The sequence below is a fragment of the Vigna umbellata genome, chromosome 4, assembly GCF_029865625.1.
Source record: "Vigna umbellata cultivar VRB3 chromosome 4, Vumbellata_1.0, whole genome shotgun sequence".
Lineage (NCBI taxonomy): Eukaryota > Viridiplantae > Streptophyta > Magnoliopsida > Fabales > Fabaceae > Vigna > Vigna umbellata.
The window spans coordinates 66,863,438-66,882,074 of NC_142168.1; the positions used below are offsets into that span (position 1 = coordinate 66,863,438).

At 30.5% G+C, this 18,637-nt stretch overlaps 2 long non-coding RNA genes and 1 pseudogene across 2 annotated transcripts; 1 reads left to right on the forward strand and 2 right to left on the reverse strand.

The window, feature by feature from the left end:
• Positions 1–728: 728 nt before the first annotated feature.
• Positions 729–1,474, reverse strand: LOC148201014 (uncharacterized). The gene is made up of 4 exons (XR_015785757.1): positions 1,382–1,474; positions 1,206–1,272; positions 1,051–1,104; positions 729–931 (listed from the first exon to the last, which is right to left on the reverse strand). It is a non-coding gene; the product is annotated as an uncharacterized LOC148201014 (long non-coding RNA).
• Positions 1,475–14,964: 13,490 nt separating this feature from the next.
• Positions 14,965–15,249, forward strand: LOC148201015 (signal recognition particle RNA; annotated as a pseudogene).
• A 1,082-nt stretch (positions 15,250–16,331) lies between these two features.
• On the reverse strand, positions 16,332–16,797 carry LOC148201016 (uncharacterized). The gene is made up of 3 exons (XR_015785806.1): positions 16,738–16,797; positions 16,583–16,636; positions 16,332–16,463 (listed from the first exon to the last, which is right to left on the reverse strand). It is a non-coding gene; the product is annotated as an uncharacterized LOC148201016 (long non-coding RNA).
• Between the last annotated feature and the right edge of the window lie 1,840 nt (positions 16,798–18,637).

Sequence of the window (18,637 nt, forward strand, 5' to 3'; positions counted from 1 at the left end):
TTTAAACGTTGCACATTAAAAAATATAACGTTGGCAACCGCATGATACGAAACTTGCGGAACGTATAATTTTAAATTATATTTTACAATATTATATTAATAAATAATAACATAAATGGATAGAACACTCAAAGGTCGGTCCAAACATTTAAGATATCTACTTTGGACCGGTTAGATTTAATTAACATATCTTATAATATTAAAGATATTTTAGCAAAATATAAAAAGATTTATATTTTATTATTATCTATATCTTGGACGTGACTAAAATACTTATAAATAGAAACACATTAAAGGCTTAAACACTTCGAATTTCTGGCTTGAAGTATTATTAATTTTGAATCATATTATTCGGTCTTTGTATATTTTTTCTCCACGATAATAAGCTTTTTAAAGGAACAGTAGTGAAACAAAGTCTTGCTATCATTTGTTTGATTGAATCAATAAATCGAAGTATAAGAGGAAAACTCATATTATCTTGTAGAGTTTATGAAACAAACTGTTATATTACATGAAAATATAAATATAGTTTTTAATTATTATCAAACATAATGTAATTGAAGTTGGTCATACATTTAGTTTTAAAACATTAACGTTCTTTATATTGCAATCCAATTAAAATTTTAGAGATGATATTAGATTGAAAACTTAAAATTACACTTCAAAGGAGTAAAAGTAGAAATTACATTTAAATTATGACTTCTTTTTTCTTCTGACATGATAATTACTATGGAAAAAAAAATAACATTACATTAAAAAGCTAAAATGGCGTTGTAAATTCAGAATCTCCTCTCGTCTTTCTTTTCACCAAATCATATCCTTTATATTGCGCAACCCATTTCTATTGATCTCATCACATTTTTCAAATAATATGAGGATTCATGGGCTGCGAGTACATTGAACATATTGCTCATCTGGATTCCTCATCCTTCCTACAAACATATTAAGCATGTTGAGATAATAATCAAATACTCTTAAATAACATGAAGGAATGTGTAGATATAACATTACATATCAAATAAGATCATACATTAATCAAGAATGATCTTACCCTTATATGTTGCACATCGAATTAAGAGAATTGTGGATGTGAAATTTGGGGCAACTGTAATAAAAGTTGTTGGTTAATAGAAAGTAGTTGTTTGTGATGTAATATGAAAGAAGAGAAGAAGAAAACCTAAATATAAAAGTGAAGTAAGAACTAACCATTTAATGGAGGAAGAACCCTTAACCTTTAATCGGAAGATTATCCCTCCGATCATAAAGGTTTCTCCTAATTTAAAAAAAGATATAGAAAAATCAGTATGTTAAACAAATTATAAGATGCAGCGTTGCTTTAAAGTTGGTTTTGTGTTGAGTGTGATTAACTATAAATCAGATACCTTTGGTATTTCCTTGATTTGATTTTGAGATTAGGATCTCATTCTTCAAAAAGTATACATTTTTCTCCTTCTCCTCTTCTTCATCTTTGCTTAGGCCGTTGCTGCCCATTTCATAACTTGCCTGACAGCTCTTTCAATCTCACCTATATATAGATGAAATAAGTAGGTTAAAAAGATTAAATTATTTTAGTAATTCCTTTTAAAATGAATTATTATTTTCATTAAATTATTATTTATTATTGAATAATAAATTATGTTTTTTTATAAGTTATATATATTCCTCTTAAATTTACATGGTTGGTTTTTTAATAAAAAATTGTTCTGTCTTGTTTATCATTTTCTAATATCAAGATAATATTTTTATTTCATACCTTTAATTTATACAAACAGAAAAAATTTCTTTTTTATTATTCTAATTTTATATTTTTCATAAGCAATTTAGTAAGATGTAGGATAAGTTCATAACCACATTACTCAATTATTGAAAAAAACTATAAGTAAAGAGCGAATTGAAAAAATATAAAAACTCTAAATACTTCATATATAAAATAAATTAATAAAACATTAATTGAAAATAGTTATATTTATGACATTTAAAACTTAATTAAGAATAAAATTAATACAAACATTAAATAAAGTTTATTTAATTTATCAACCGTAACATGTAGCAATTAGAAATTAATATTCTGCAGTTTAAAATACACGCGCAAGTTTATTTATTCAATGGATGCATTCATATCAAACTCAATAATATTAATTATTATATTAATTAAAAGTAACATATAATTAAGTTTAATATATATATATATATATATAGGTTTGCTAACTATAAGCTCTTTATCAGTTGGTACATTTTAACAATGTGTACCGAGTTTTAGTAGATAAAAATATTTCATATATTATGAATTTTATATTTTAAGGTCAATGATATTTAAATAATTGTCATTCTCAAAACTAAAAAAACAAAAAAATCCTTAAACCCTTACTCACCCCTCTCTCATTCATCTTCCTTTTAATCATTTCTCTTTCATCTCTGTCACTCTAATTCTTCCTGTCATCCCTTTAGTAGCCCCAACAGAAAAAATCAGAAACACTCACCTAACCCTAATTCACCTTTCTCACTTATCCAATTTGTTTTTCTTTCATTTTCGTCCTGCTTCTCACCCACACACAATAACCCGCGACATCACAATTTGTTGTTCTAGCTTTGTTAGTTCATTTGTTTTCCACTTTAACAACAAAATAATTGATGATGTTGATGTTGATTTTTGATTTGAGGGTTGTGTTATATTTTTTTCCCTTCTTATTGTTATTTAATTTTTTTTTAAATTTTTGAATTAGTAGTTTATCTTTAGGGAGATTTGATATTTTGACTATTAAGTGGTTCGAAAATATTTTCTAGAAAAGAAAAAACCTTATGTGGAAAGGGAATTCAAGAAGGGGTAAGTCATTGTCCAGAAAATTGATTTATGAAGTCAGCTCTTAAAAATAATTCTAAAAACATATTTTCCGTTAAAAATAATATTTCGAAATATACTTTTCACCTTTCTGCATATAACGAACATCAAAACACAACAAAAAATGAAGCTTCTGCACATCATACTAAATGATTTAATAGAAACAAATTATTGAAGAGAGTTATGAATAGAGAAAATTGTTGTGGTTGACTCTATCCCTTATTCAGAAAAGAGACAATTGCTCGTTCTCTTTCGAATGTTTCATATTGATAAGCATATTTTCATTTCATTTATGTAAAAAGAATAAAAATATTCTAACAAATTACACATCTTCTATATTTGAGTAGATTGTAGAATATTGAGTAGTTTCTAAGAACAACTGCATTAATATACCAACTAATTAAAAATCAACCAGAAATTAGTAAACTAGTCATAATGAACCTTTTAGCTCTTAGTTGGACCGGAAAATTACTTTCCAAAGTAAATCATATAATGTAAGTTTATTTTAAAGAATTCATATCTCCAACTTGTTTGGTGAATATAAACATGATGTTGATCATTTTGATTTACCATTTGCTGTAGAAGCGAAATTAAAAGAAACAAAATGCATTGAATTTCAAATTGAATTTAAACTTAATAAATTTGTTACCATCATGCTCATAGTTTAACTTTTACTCCTTTCATTTCTATGTTTTTATCAACATTTGTATTAAGAAACTAAATGTTTTGCAACTATTATGGTTTGTTGCTAACGTCTTTTCGTGGGAGTTTCTCGTTTTTTTTTCTTTTAGTTTTGAAATTATTGAAATTATTCTAGACTTTAGTTTTTTACAAATTTAATAATCATCAGAAGGAAAAGATATAACACAACCCTCCAATCAAAATCAACATCAACATCATCAATTATTTTGTTATTAAAGTGGAAAACAAATGAACGAACAAAGCAAGAGCAACAAATTAGGACGTTGCGGGTTGTTGTGTGTGGGTGAGAGAGAGAATGGAGATGAGAAAGAAACAAATTGGATAAGTGAGAAAGGTGAATTAGGATTAGGTGGTAGTTTCTGAATATTTTTAGTTGGAACTACTGTAGGGATGAGAAAGAGATGAAAGGGAAAGCCTTGAGAGGAATGAGAGAGAGAGAGGTGAGTAAGCGTTTGGATTTCTTGTTTTCTTTAGTTTGATAATGGAAATTATTCAATTACCCTTGATCAAAAAACATAGAATCCATAATATACGAGGGTATTTTTGTTTTCTAAAATCTGATATACTTTGTTAAAATGTACCCACTGATAAAAGAGCTTACCTATTTTATCAAACCCGTATATATATATATATATATAATATGTATTCAATCCATGGATTAAATATTAAACGCACTTTTCATTACAATAAAATTAATGCGAACATTAAATAATATTTATGAGATGTTTGTAGTTCTTAACAATTAATATTCTACTGTTTACAATGAATACATTTATTGATTCAATGGGTGCATTTATTACAATTTCAATAATCTTAATTATATTAATTAAATGTAATATATAATTTATTGCATATATATATGAGATAATGTATTTAATCCATGGAGTTGATATACACTCTTTATTACTATAAAATTAATACAAACATTAAATAAAATATTTACGACTATAACTTGTAGTAATTAATATTTTGCAGTTTACAATATACCCTTTATTTATTGATTTAAAGAGATTCATCGCAATTACAATAATATTAATGGTTATTTTAATTAAATTTAATATATATATATATATATATATATATATATATATATTATTTAATATAAACAAAAATGTGATTCAAACACGCAAAAATGATATTTATTAACTAATAATGTTATTTATGTTACATGAATACAACATGAAAATCGTAGTGCAGAATTGGCCTTTAAGGTCATCCTGTAGACGTCGGTCCACCAAATAATCAACGTAAATTATTGATCAATGACATTTTCGTAAATAAGTAGACATATAGACGTCCGTTAGGAGGGGCCCGTTGTCTACAATATTATAGACGTTGGGGCCCCTCCTAGCAGATGTCTATATGGCTGAAAGGGTAGGTGAGAAGTATTTTTTCCGACGTCTACAGCTAGTTATATATACTACAAAACACGAATCCGCGAGGAGTTGCGCTCACTGTTCATCGTCTTTCTCGCGTTTTCTGTTTGAGACATTGCATTTCCAAGTGCGTTTCCTCTCTTTTGAACTGTTTAAATTTACTTTTACTCCGATTAAGTTACTCTTTGATGAAATATCTTCCATTTGAACCGATTAAAATTCGTTTTCATTACGTTTTGGTGCAATTTCTGGCTTGTGCTAAGGCGACGCTTATGACTCTTTTTTGGCCGACGATCTTGGGCGTGAATTACTCCATTTTCCCTGCATTACTCCATTTCCTGCATTGCTCTTTTAATCTGCTAAAAAGGTTAGCTTCTTTGTTGATAACTTTTTTGTATGCATGTTATTGGCTTTTGTGTATGCATGTTATTGGCTTTTGCGTATGCATGTTTTTGGCTTTTAGGTATGCATGCGTTATTGGCTTTTGAATATGCATGTGATAGTTGTGTTATTATAATTGTCATTTTAGATTTTAAGTATAAAATCATTGAGTGAAACTTAGTTCCCATTTGAAATTTAACACAAACGATTAATCTTTTAATCGTTTGAATTAAATTTTGAATTGTCCGATTGGACAATTTGGGAAAATTATTTTTCATAATTTGCTATAACATGTACATTGGAGTTTATGGATAAGATTGATAAAATTCTGGTTTAGTATTTGTGTTGTTCTCTAGATGCATATTTGATTGTGGTCATCCTTGACTACTCTCATTTCGTATATTTTGGAGACCAATGCGAAATATTGCCGAAATCTTATCAAATTTATGATGCAGACTTCGTTGCATGTGTCTTAGCAATTTATGAAAAATAATTTTTCTGAATGGGTAGGGCCTAACCTTGTGAGAGTTAAAAAACTGAAACTGATGAAGTATGTTACGAACATAGTATGAATCGAAGCTAGATGAATGAACGTCGCATCGGTGAAGAATATGAGAAGGGTGTTTCGGAGTTCTTGCATTATGTTGAACAAAATGCTAAGTCTGTGAACGAGACATATTTTTGTCCTTGTGTTCGTTGTCTTAATCAAATATGACAATACTTAGGCAATGTGCGTGACCATCTATTCATGTTCGGCATAATGAGAACTTATACCGTTTGGACTTGGCATGGAGAATTACTAGACCCGCCTACCACGTCACGAGTAACGAATTATGTGGAAGAATGGATGAGTGATCATTTAGAGGACATGATACGTCATGTCGGTGAAGATAATTTTGGAAGAGCTAATTTGTATGATTCTCTTATAAATGATTCAGAGCAACCGTTGTTCCCAGGATGCTCGAACTTCACACGTCTGTCTACAACTTTGAAGTTGTTTAGTTTAAAAGCAACGAACGGATGGACCTATAAAAGTTTCATAGAGTTATTGGAGTTGTTGAAGGAGATGCTTCCAGAAAATCTGATGGGAACATGACATCTTCCTCAGCTGCCTTGATCTTACAAAGAATTGCAAGTTCAAATTCTAAACATTGTTTGATTGTGTTATTATCATAGCATGTCTTCTAAGTAACTTAGTTTTTTTTTATGTGCAGGATGAGTTGGTTGAGCAGCAGACTCAAGGAACATTTGTTGTCCAAGGTAGGGACGACATTCTAACAACAACCATTGGAAAGCCCGAGCACCCAGAACGTGTACGTGGAGTTCCTAGGCCGATTGGTTTTCGTGACTACTTTGGCCCTACACAGAAAAACACTCAATCAATGAGTCAGGAGACATTGAGGCAGATGAATCTTTAGTGTGAGGAAACACTCAACCAATGCACGAGATAATTGGAGCGACGATTCATGGAGCAGCTACAAGAACAAAAAGAACCACAAAGAGCGCTTGAAGAGAAGCTCATTCCATGACGCAGGGCACCATGGGGCCAGTTGAAGCTCCCACACCACCTCTTGTTAGCACTAGAGGATCATGCTCTGTTGTAGAACCTACTCAGTATAGCGATCAATATGAGTTGTTGGTTCATGGGGATCCCCCACACATTTTCGCTGTCGGACGAGTGCTTGAGGGAGGGCAGACTATTCATGGTGTTCCCATATTACCCCACCATGTGCGTGTGATGATTGACGAGGTTCGGGATCCCCAAGCTCAGGTGCCTGTACCCACTCCAAAAATTCATTTTGTGGGGAAGGCCATAGGATCATTTATAGTCTGACCTAGAGCATTGATCATGTCACACATTGCTACTCCACAGGTATAATGTCTTTGTTATTAGTATTTCTATGTTAAATTTAAAAATATTTATTGATAACTTTGAAATTCTTATCTTCAGTTCACATGTCCTCAAAAGAAGTTGATTCATGATACATTCATACATGAAGATGATGACATGGCTGAAGCGAAGGATGATCCTCTATCAAAGCTAATGACAAGATTACCCAGGTTGAAGAGAGCACCATTAGAACTATACTGGGATTTGAGAGTATTTGGTCTCCCCCCATGTGCTAGTATATATCACATTGACTGATGCATTAGAGGTAATTGGGGGAGACAAGATGTTGAATATTTTCATCATTGAATTGTGGTGCATGTAAGATAGTTAATTTTGTCTTCCATATTAGTGTTATTTGCATTCCTAGTTTTTAACAACTTAACTTTGTTGTTTTAAGTACATGGACACAATCGTTGTAGACCAAGGTCGGTCTTCCATGTACGAATTTGTTGAACCTCAGACCATTCATGGATGGATGAGTCAAAAAGAGACGTATACATTGTGCCATACATTGATGGGTAGGTGTTGTTATATGTAAAAGTTCATTAAAGTTTACTTAATTAGTTAACTAACTCTTTGTGATTCGTGATAGGTCGCACTCACAGCTGATGGTCATCATTCCCAAACAATGTAAAATTATATGGTTTTGTTCGATGCACAAGAAGATGAAAACTGACTTGAGAACCATGCTTCAAGGGTAAGTGTTTCTCCAAAAATGACTTTGAATTTGATGTTCACCTTAAACTTTTATGATAAATATAGTTATATTAATTTTACTTTGTGTTTTCAATCAAAATAGAGTTATTGTTAAATCTCGAGGTCAACTAGTTCAAATTTTGTATCCAAAGGTTGTAAGTCATTTATACTTCTAATTCATTTTCTATGTTATTGAATGATATAAATTCTTGACTATTTAGTTTGTCATTTTAGTGTAACCAGCAGCTAGATTCATGGGAATGTGGCTTCTATGTCATGTGTTGCATTAAGACCATCATTCGAGTTGTCATTACATACAGATGACTGGAATGAGGTAATGATGCATACCTTGGATACATTACAAATCAAATTCATCTTTAAACATATATGAAACCATAATGAATCTTTCTTCATTTTGCAGCGCTTCAAGAGTACATCTCCTATACCAGAGGACACAATTAGGCAGATAAGGCAGGAGTGGAGAACTTATCTTCTGCAAAGATGGAGCTAGGAACACTTATATTTCTTGTTGAACATTACTTTGGTTTAGTTTAAGTTTATATTTTGATAGTTTTGGTATTGGATTGTTTTTTACATTAAGTAGAACTTTCTTTATATGAAACGCATGTATATATATATATATATATATATATAGTATAGTATATTGTTCTGGGACAATATATATTATAGTATATTATTCTGGGACAATTTTTTGTTTTTCAGGAGTGATTTTATTGCAACAATAAATTAATTTTGAAAAAACAAATACCCAGTAGATGTCGGTTAATGCCATGCCCGACATCCAATGAGTTACAGTGAACAAAACGTTTCAAGGCCTATAGACGTCCATATGCCTACAGATGACGTCTATATGCACATCTGTTATATCCAACATCTGACGTCTATATAGTTGTCTGATATACCCAGTCTGACGTCTGTATAGACTTCGGGTATACACTGCCCGACGTCTGATTAACGTCACCCACAAAGACGTCAGATATGGATCCGACGTTAAAAGGCCAAAATAACAGACATCTAAAGCCCTTTTTGCACTAATGGACTTTAAGTACACTAGTACAAAATAGATGTATAACGTCTAACGCTCAACGTCTTACAATCAAGTATCCAACATTAAAAATGACTGGTGGTAATATTGTAAAAAAAATCACACTATTGACATCAGTTGGTTAGAGAAACAAACGTTAATTGCCTTTTTGGAGTTTGTTAGTGAAAAAACATACGTCTTTTAGTGTTCAAATTCATAAAAATTAAGCGCAAAGATATTTTTAGAGACCCATTAGACGTAGGTTGGTTAAAAGAACAAACGTTAATTGCCTTTTTGAAGTGTGTTGGGTAAAGAACAACTGTTTTGAGTGTTCAAATTCATAAAAAGTTAAGCACGAAGATATTTTAAGAGACCCATTACACGTTTGTTGGTTAGAGGAACAAATGTTAATTGTCTTTTCAAAGTCTATTGGTGAAAGAACAAACGTCCTTAAGTGTTCAAATTCAAAAATAATTGAGCGCGAAGATATTTTAAGAGACTCATTAGATGTCTATTAGTAAGAGAATAGACGTTAATTTGAGCGTGAAGATATTTTAAGAGCGCGAGAAAGAACATTTGTTTCATTATTTTTGTGTGCACTTTCTTCATTGCAGGTCGAACGTCTCTAAGGAAGCTTTCGATGACCACCAAAGGTAATGTTTCTTCCATTTAACACAAATGTTCGTTGAGGCAAGACTTCATTTCTTTAAAATTTCCTCTATCTTCTCTCTAGATATTCTAACTTCTTACTCATCTATCGGAAGATCAGAGACCGCTTAAGGGTTCCTTGAGGCAAGACTTCATTTCTAACCGATTGATTTCAGCTATAGAGTAAGTTGATTTCTACATTCTCTAACTTTTGGTGTCTTTGCATGTAGGGGTTTTCTCTACACTTTTGGAGTCTAAGTCTTCTCTAAGACTCTTTGTTGATAAGTGGTACAGAGGGTATACTATGATCAAATTGTCATGAACTGTAGGAGCAAATAAAGATCTTGGAGCCATAGGAAAAATTTTAGAGTTTTTAGAACTGTTGGACCGTCAACCAGGTAAGGGAAGCTAGTGTATTTGGTTTGAGTTTTGTATACATGTGATATTTGATGTTTGTATGATGATGTGATGATTGATTCGTGAAATTTAAATAAATTATGGAATTTGTTATGTTGGGTGCGTAAAAAGAATGGTGTGTTGAATTCAAAACTTATGCACGCTAGTGAGTAGTTGGTCTGTTGATGGGAAAAGTTGTTTATTGATGAGTTTTGAATGTAGATTTAGTGAATCTGAGTTGATGTATTTTTACAGAACTTTGGTTTGGAATAAATTAGAAGAAGGATGAGTTTTGGGAATAAATATGGATTTTTACAGATAAAATTTTAAAATCACGATTTTATGGGAAAGTCTACAATTTTGGGTTATGTCTGGGGCCAAAATAAAAATCACATTACCCTCTATATTGACAATATACTTGTTTTCTATAAAGGAGAACCCTGCAACATTTAAAATCTTTCATGCATGAATATGACACTTTCTTAGGCCAATGGATAAATCCGGCTAAAAGTCACGTTTACATAACCAAAGATATCTTCCTTTTATGTATTTAGGTGTACAAATTTTTATAGGGGTATCTTGGATTGATCAAATTTCATTAGAAAAATGGACTCAAACATACAACAATGGTAAAAGATATGACCACATGACAACAAACCTAGCCGAATGCATGAATTCAATTTCAAAAGCCCTACAATCTTTACAAATTTATGTTCAAGTAAAAGTGACATTTGAAAGAACAATATCTTGATTTGTTGAACGAGTACCAAAGATCGAGCGGATGTTATGAGTAGAACATAAATATCTGAAAGATATTACCATTGACAAAAAATTATCAATAATTTGCAATCTGTCATCTACAAAGGTTTTATCTTCTATATGTAATCTGTTAATTCCACGACTTCATCTTCAAAAATCACAATTCATAAGTGATTCCAAAAATTTCTTTAAAACAAAAATTGTACATATGAAACACAACTTAGTCCTTCAGGTAATTTTTTTAAAAAAGAAATCCAAATATTTTTGACAAAAAACAAAAAAACTAAATTCCACGTAACCATATTTGACTATATACGTGAGGGATGCAGTCCCTTTCCACACCCATTCTCTCTGTCTTTGTTTGTTTAGGGTATAACTTGCTAGCTCATTTTTGTAATGCATGCACACAATTTTCAGCAATCATGCCCCATTCCATTTTCCATGTATTGTCGTTTCAAACACCCTTTTAACCTATTGTAGCATCCTTAATTATTTAATGAATTCGTATATAGTATAGGATTTCTATCAATCAATCTATGTTAGATCACCCTATCCACTTAGCATCCCAAAATCTCATCTTATATATCTCCTTTTCCAAAACAAGTTTCCCCGTAACCACTGTTCTTGTACTTGTTCCCTATACACACCTTTATCATAAATAAATTAAATATATGAATGAATAACTCGCAACTATATCATATACATCACATCAAAGTACTATACTTTATGCATCATGTTATGTTAAATCAATAAATTAAATGGAACATAAATTTATTTACTTAAGGTAAAGTTAAATTTAATTAGAGGTTACTAGAATACTCGTTAAAATCATTAGGTTTATACATAATATACTTAAGTGTCTCAATTCTTATATATATATATATATATATATATATATATATATATATATATATATATATATATATATTGATCAACATGTGAAATGATTGATCAGAACACATTAAAACAAAGTTTATCATTTTTTATTTTCAAAACACCAACAAGACCACCTTCTATACTAATACTCTTATAATTGTGTCAATACATCATCTTATACAATAGATAAGTAATCTTTTACAACAATGCAAATACATGCAATTGGAAAAAATTAATTATATATAATTGCAGCATTTTTAATAAGGAATTTACTTCTTCTTTATATTATCATTTGATCATATTAGAGTTCAATACATTGAAGATTTCGATTTGCGTCCTCGTGGTATAGTACGGTCTTTTCTCCATTTGGTTTTCACTTTTCCCAGCTTTGCCAGTATTTGTGGTTCTTTATTTTTTTTGTTTTCAACATTTTCTCCATTTTTCTCTACTATTTGCCAGTATTCACCTATATATTGTATATTTCTAACCTAGACTGACAATGAAGAAAATAACTTGAACCTGCACAGTTTAAGCACAGAGACGAAATTCATCAATTGATAAATTTAGAGCATCAACTTCAGTGAAATTTGAAGCAACTGCAATCAAAGTTTTTAGTTAATATAAATTATTTGTCTACAATATTGATAGAAGTAAAAGTTGAAACTAACCACTTAAAAAACAACCTTCATCCATTTATGTTCATTCCGTTAGTCAAAAAGTTTTGTCCAAATTCAGAAAATATACAGTAAAATCAGTAGCATGATCATAGTGTCAGCTTAATATCAATGCAATTTTTTATGAAAACTAATTTATATTACTGTGAGCACAAAATAACAAAACAAAAAATATGCATACAAACAAATATTGGTGTTGAATAAGAGTAACTAGAACTCTACCTTTTGGTACTTCCCTAATTTGATTTTGAGATGAATATCCTCTTGGAAAAATATATGTTTTCGATGGTCTTTATTTTCTTCATTTTTGCTTAATTGTTTCTGTTCAGAACTCTGAGAATATCCTCTTTATATAGATGCAAAAAGAAACATATGAGATGAATAGCTCAAATAAAAGTTATTGATATTAATTATATATTTTAATAATTTTAATTTTTTTAAAGTGAGTCATTATTATTATTAAATTATCATTTCAGTTTCGTTTAGACTTCTATGAATCTCCGTTTCATAGTATTTATTATTAAGCATCATCTATTAATTCTTTTGATAAATTTAATTTATATTCATATGTTACTTTTTCATGGTTTTAATTTTAAGTATAACCTGTTCTTTTCAAACTTTTAATTGTGTAATTTGAAGATAATATATTAATATCATTCAGTTTATTACTATAAATTAAAATAAACATTAAATAATATATTTATTACATTTAGCAACTACAACTTGTAGCAATTAAGATTTATTCTTTTTGTAATACACATATTTAATATTTATTTTATGGAAGCAAATAATCATAGTATTAATGATCTTATTAATAAAATATGTGTGCGCGCAAGTCTCTCTGGATATGTGTGTGATTGTGTGTGCGCGTGCGTGTGTGTGCGTGTATAAGTGTGCTTGTGTGTTTGTGTATGTGTGGATGTGTGTGCGCGTGAGCATGTGTGCGGCTATGTGTATGTGTGGGTGCGCATATGTGTGTGCGTCTGTGTGCGCGTGTGCATGTTCATACGTGTGTGTGTATTTGTGTGTGTGTGTGTGTGCGGGGTGTGTATGTCTATGTGTATATGTGTGTGGGTGTTTACATGCATGTGTGTGTGAGTGGGTGTGTGTGTGTGCGTGTTTGCATGCGTGTGTGTGTTTAGTTTTAATGATAATTTGACACTTATTTTGTTTTAATTTTGTTAAATATATATGTTAATCATCCCAATTTTACTTGTTTTGTTGGTTTTGATGAAATTCACGAGTCAAAGTTTAATTATGAAGATAATAGAGAAATTCTAAGTATTTTACAACAAACTAACTTTAGTGTGACAGTAGTGTGAAACTAAGGCTTGAGCCACACAAAGAAAACCTACCTTGGAAAGGAAACCTCAAGCCTTGAGTTGAGGCTTAAGCTATGAGGAATCCTTTATCCAAAAGTAATCTTAGGAAGCTCTAGCCTAAACAAACATAGCTTAAGTTATAGAGGAAACTTACCTTGGAAGGAAAGCCTTACAATTGGAGCCATGGAAGCCACTGCTGAAGCCACACTGTTAAAGTCTATATAAATAGGATTTCACCTTTGTTTTAGAGAGTTTTTGGGAGAGCTTTTGAGATACTCATTTAGAGAGAGACTTTAAAGAGTCTTCTCACACACTTCTTCTCTGTTTTAAAGAGCATCCTTCAAAGACTAGGAGATGAAGTTTCTTCCATGTATTAACTTCTTTCTATCCATTATGAGGAGCTAAATCTCTTAAGTTTCAAAGTAACATTTAAAGAACTTTGAACTCTCTTGTATTCAGTACTATTACTATTTATGAATGTTTGCTTTTGATCACACATTTGTGAATTTATTTATGTTTGGTTTTGGGAGAACTATCTCTCATCTTATTTTGCTGGTTTGGGATTGAGTGGAAATTAGTTTCAAGTTGTGGTCCAATAAATTCTCCTATATGCTTTTAGATGCTAGGAATAGATCACATATAAACATCACATACAAACATCAAGTTGTGGTAACCATTAATAAGAAATTCCTCATTGAAACTCTTTTCCACAACTTTTCATTCATAAAGAACGTCCAAAACTTTGCTCGGAACCCTTAATTTTAGACTTTCCCCAACACTTAGTTTCTGTCAGACAAGTCATAACACTTTGCTCCATCTTATTATATCATTAGTGAACAATTAACATCACCTTTCCATTCTTCACAGGTTTGGTCAATCATTTATAATTCCTCTGTTTTTTACTCCCAATCTTCCTACCGAGGTGGACATAATGGGAAAAAAAGGTGGAATTTATCCATTATCACACTTAAGGGGTGTACGAAGAAATGATGAAGGTGCACAAACAATATTCCATTCTTTGGACCCGGTGGTTCCAAATTGTAGATCCATAAAGAAGTAAATTAAAAGATATAATCAAAATTGAACTTTTCCTGACGAGGGTATTAATCAAAGGGGAATCAACACTTTAAAATGCCACTTTTATGTTTTTCTCATCACCTTAAAATGACTCAATGAAACCTTTCTGGTTACAAGGTTATAACGTATTACGATGTATCATATCATACCATGGAGAAAGTAGATGGAGCCTCAGTTTCCAACTCAAGACTCTACGTACTTAATATTGCCATTTGGAAGTCCCACACGGTTCAGAATATTAGACAAAATAATCTATATAAATCTTCTGACAACATGATAGTTCGCCGAGCTGAATAACGTAAGCTTATAACCTGAGTGGGGGCATCAAGGTGATTGAAGAAGGCTTTGGCTTGCTAAGCTGGACTGGAGGTTTGCATCTTGCTGGCTTGAACCATGGGGCCTTTGCGAAGGCAAGGGTTTCCTAGTTCCTAGATAAGAGGGTACCGCGTGAGGCTGGTTTCACATAGCAGCGACAACCTCCGATTCTTGACAGTGGAGGGATAACAGACGGCTGTGCCTCCAGTTCCAATCGAGCTTGGTGAGCCTTTGCTCTTGAACAATCATTTTTTTTATTAAGATGTCCACTTCATCATCATCGTCTTCAGTGAGCCACAAACTCAGTGAAATGCAGGATTTGCATGACTGTATTGACAAGTTCCTTCAATTGCCATTGGAACAGAATGTTTTAGTGCGACAATGCCATGGCAAGTGGGTTGATGACTTACTGAAATCAAAGGATCAAAAAACTGAATTCAAAATCCCATTTCCATGCTCGTTCAAACAGCTTACCTCTACACCACACCCACTTATCCTACAATGCAAGGTTAAAGGCTTCCCATGAAACCTCCTCTTCCTCTTCAACCCTTAGCCACAAGCTAGGAGGGTTGCAAGATCTACATCAATGTGTAGAAAATCATGAATTAGACCTAAGTCTTATAAATTTTTTTTTATTTAATTAACAAATCTTATAATATTGAAGATATTTTAGCAAAATATTAAAAAAATTATATTTTACTATTATCTATGTCTCTTAGGCTCTTGTATATCTGTACTACTGCTAAATATTGCCTTCTGAAATCAAAGGAAAGCTTGAGTGACTTAGTTGGAGAGTTTCCATGTGGGAGACACTAAAATAATTCAATTAGATTGACGTTAGTCGTTTTTTACATTGTCACTATCATTAAATTGTGAATCCTACTTAGATCTAATTAAATTTTTCAAACGAGTGAGAGAATTAAAAAAAGATATTTTCGCCAAAGAAAACATATAATTAAGGATGTTTTTTCTAACCTTTTCTAAATAAGACTGAAGCAATCTCAAAACATGCAACATGTTAACATGACCCGTTTTAACTTTTACGCATTTTTTCTTAGTATGTCTCATATCTTTAACTAACAATATCTAGTAATCGCCTACCTTTAGTGAATGTTATATGAATTATAATTGGGAGAACTACCTTCAATCACTTGGATAAAATTTTAGAGATGATATTAGATTGAAAACTTAAAATTACACTTAAAAGGAGTAAAAGTAGAAATTACATTTAAATTATGACTTCTTTTTTCTTCTTACATGATAATTACTATGGAAAAAAAAAACATTACATTAAAAAGCTAAAATGACGTTGTAAATTCAGAATCTCCTCTCTCGTCTTTCTTTTCACCAAATCATATCCTTTATATTGCGCAACCCATTTCTATTTATCTCATCACATTTTTCAAATAAGGATTCATGGGCTGCGAGTACATTGAACATATTGCTCATCTGGATTCCTCATCCTTCCTACAAACATATTAAGCATGTTGAGATAATAATCAAATACTCTTAAATAACATGAAGGAATGTGTAGATATAACATTACATATCAAATAAGATCATACATTAATCAAGAATGATCTTACCCTTATATGTTGCACATCGAATTAAGAGAATTGTGGATGTGAAATTTGGGGCAACTGTAATAAAAGTTGTTGGTTAATAGAAAGTAGTTGTTTGTGATGTAATATGAAAGAAGAGAAGAAGAAAACCTAAATATAAAAGTGAAGTAAGAACTAACCATTTAATGGAGGAAGAACCCTTAACCTTTAATCGGAAGATTATCCCTCCGATCATAAAGGTTTCTCCTAATTTAAAAAAAGATATAGAAAAATCAGTATGTTAAACAAATTATAAGATGCAGCGTTGCTTTAAAGTTGGTTTAGTGAACTTTAATGGCGTCCTCTGCATAGGTGTTTTGTGTTGAGTGTGATTAACTATAAATCAGATATACCTTTGGTATTTCCTTGATTTGATTTTGAGATTAGGATCTCATTCTTCAAAAAGTATACATTTTTCTCCTTCTCCTCTTCTTCATCTTTGCTTAGACCCATTTCATAACTTGCCTGACAACTATTTCAATCTCACCTATATATAGATGAAATAAGTAGGTTAAAAAGAATAAGTTATTTTAGTAATTTCTTTTAAAATGAATTATATTTTCATTAAATTATTAAATTTATTATTGAATAATCAATTATGTTTTTTTTTATAAATTATATATATTCCTCTTAAATTTACATGGTTGGTTTTTTAATAAAAAATTGTTGTCTTGTTTATCATTTTCTAATATCAAGATAATATTTTTATTTCATACCTTTAATTTATACAAACAGAAAAAAATTATTTTTTTATTATTCCAAATTTTATATTTTTCATAAGTAATTTAGTAAGATGTAGGATAAGTTCATAACCACACTACTCAATTATTGAAAAAAAAAATATAAGTAAAGAGCTAATTGAAAAAAAATAGAAAAATTCTAAATACTTTCATATATAAAATAAATTAATAAAACATTAATTGAAAATAGTTATATTTATGACATTTAAAACTTAATTAAGAATAAAATTAATACAAACATTAAATAAAGTTTATTTAATTTATCAACCGTAACATGTAGCAATTAGAAATTAATATTCTGCAGTTTAAAATACACGCGCAAGTTTATTTATTCAATGGATGCATTCATATCAAACTCAATAATATTAATTATTATATTAATTAAAAGTAACATATAATTAAGTTTAATATATATATATATATATATATATATATATATATATATATATATATATATATATATATATATATATATATATAGGTTTGCTAACTATAAGCTCTTTATCAATTGGTACATTTTAACAATGTGTACCGAGTTTTAGTAGATAAAAATATTTCATATATTATGGATTTTATATTTTAAGGTCAATGATATTTAAATAATTGTCATTCTCAAAACTAAAAAAACAAAAAAATCCTTAAACCCTTACTCAGCCCTCTCTCATTCATCTTCCTTTTAATCATTTCTCTTTCATCTCTGTCACTCTAATTCTTCCTGTCATCCCTTTAGTAGCCCCAACAGAAAAAATCAGAAACACTCACCTAACCCTAATTCACCTTTCTCACTTATCCAATTTGTTTTTCTTTCATTTTCGTCCTCCTTCTCACCCACACACAATAACACGCGACATCGCAATTTGTTGTTCTAGCTTTGTTAGTTCATTTGTTTTCCACTTTAACAACAAAATAATTGATGATGTTGATGTTGATTTTTGATTTGAGGGTTGTGTTATATTTTTTTCCCTTCTTATTGTTATTTAATTTTGTTTTTAAATTTTTGAATTAGTAGTTTATCTTTAGGGAGATTTGATATTTTGACTATTAAGTGGTTCGAAAATATTTTCTAGAAAAGAGAAAACATATTTTCCGTTAAAAATAATATTTCGAAATATACTTTTCACCTTCCTGCATATAACGAACATCAAAACACAACAAAAAATGAAGCTCCTGCACATCATACTAAATGATTTAATAGAAACAAATTATTGAAGAGAGTTATGAATAGAGAAAATTGTTGTGGTTGACTCTATCCCTTATTCAGAAAAGAGACAATTGCTCGTTCTCTTTCGAATGTTTCATA